Source organism: Loxodonta africana, chromosome 23, assembly GCF_030014295.1.
Source record: "Loxodonta africana isolate mLoxAfr1 chromosome 23, mLoxAfr1.hap2, whole genome shotgun sequence".
NCBI classification, from domain to species: Eukaryota; Metazoa; Chordata; class Mammalia; order Proboscidea; family Elephantidae; genus Loxodonta; species Loxodonta africana.
The window spans coordinates 27,483,764-27,485,735 of record NC_087364.1 but is presented as its reverse complement, the minus strand read 5'-3'; the positions used below and the strand labels follow the sequence as shown (position 1 = coordinate 27,485,735).

General features: G+C 35.5%; 1 pseudogene; it reads left to right on the top strand.

Moving 5' to 3' along the window:
* Positions 1-205: 205 nt before the first annotated feature.
* On the top strand, positions 206-1,411 carry LOC135228545 (NADH-ubiquinone oxidoreductase chain 5-like; annotated as a pseudogene).
* The last annotated feature ends 561 nt before the right edge of the window (positions 1,412-1,972 follow it).

Here is a 1,972-nt window from a genome sequence, read left to right as displayed (position 1 = left end):
CATTAATAGCCTTAATAATTAAACGAGGCTCAGCTCCATTTCACTTCTGAGTTCCAGAAGTAACACAAGGAGTTGAACTCACATCAGGAATAATCTTACTAACCTGACAAAAACTAGCACCACTATCACCACTATATCAAATAGCTACCCACACCAACACCAACTTAATCTGTCTCTCCGGCTTACTCTCAATTCTAATCGGAGGATGAGGAGGCCTAAATCAAACGCAACTACGAAAAATCTTAGCCTACTCATCAATCTCCCACATAGGTTGAATACTCATCATCTTAACCTTCAACCCCACTCTCACTCTTCTGAATCTAACCATTTATATTTTAATAACACTATCTATCTTTATAATCCTAGCAAATACTTTTACAACCTCAATATAGAAAATAATCACACTATTCAAACCTTAACACTATGTCTAGGGGCTATCACCACTCTATTTACAGCTACCTGCACCCTCACACAAAATGATATCAAAAAAATTATTGCACTCTCCACTTCCAGCCAACTAGGCCTAATAATAGTAACTATTGGAATTAACCAACCACATCTAGCCTTCATTCATATATGCACACATGCATTCTTTAAAGCAATACTATTCCTATCCTCCGGTTCTATTATCCACAACTTGAACAATGAACAAGACATTCGCAAAATAGGAGGACTCTATAAAACAATGTCTATTACTTCAACAGCTATTACCATTGGCAGCTTAGCACTCACTGATATACCATTCCTAACAGGATTCTACTCAAAAGACCCAATTATTGAAGCCGCCAATATATCCCACACTAACACCTGAGCATTATTAATTACTCTCATTTCCGTATCTATAACGGCAAGTTACAGTGCTCGAATTATTTTCTTTGCTCTCCTTGGACAACCACGATATTCCACACTAACCCAAATTAACGAAAACAATCCATACCTCGTAAATCCCATTAAACGACTAATGCTAGGCAGTATCTTCATAGGCTTTATTATCTCAATAAATACTATTCCACACACAACACCCCAAACAACCATACCTGTATACCTAAAACTTACAGCCCTAGCAACTACTCTACTGGGACTTAGAGTAGCAATAGAACTTAATAACATAACATGCAACTTAACATTCAAACAACCATCATATATATACAAATTCTCAAATATATTAGGATACTACCCACCTATTGTCCACCGACTTCTACCCTACCTAGGCCTTACTATAAGCCAAAATCTAGCAACAACTATTATAGACTTAATTTGACTAGAAAAAATAATCCCTAAAAACCTAATAATTATGCAAAAAACAACCGCCAGCCTAGTATCTAAAAAAAAAAATCAAAAGGGCCTAATAAAACTCTACTTCCTATCATTCCTCCTATCAATTACACTAGGCTTGCTAATTGTCCTATAACGCTTTCGAGTAACCTCAATAACAATAAAAATACTAACAAACAACATTTTTCTTAAATTCAGATAAAAGAATTTAAGAAAAATGAAGAAACACTAAGAATCATGTAGGATGCTATCAAGAGAAATAACCTATGAGTGACTGGAATACCAGAACAGGAAGGAATAACAGAAAATACAGTGAGAATTGTTGAAGATTTGTTGGCAGAATACTTCCCTGATATCGTGAAAGATGAGAAGATATCTATCCAAGATGCTCATTGAACTCCACGTAAGGTAGATCTCAAAACAAAGTCACGAAAACATATAATCAAACTTGCAAAAACCAAAGATAAAGAGAGAATTTTAAGAGCTGCTAGGGATAAATGAAAAGTCACCTACAAAGGAGAGTCAAGAAGAATAAGCTTGGACTACTTGGCAGAAACCAAGCAGTCAAGAAGGCAGTGGGGTGACTTATATAAAGCATTGAAGGAAAAAAATTGCCAGCCAAGAATCACATATTCAGCAAAACTGTCTCTCAAATATGAAAGCAAAGCTAGGACATTTCAAGAAAAACAGAAGTTTA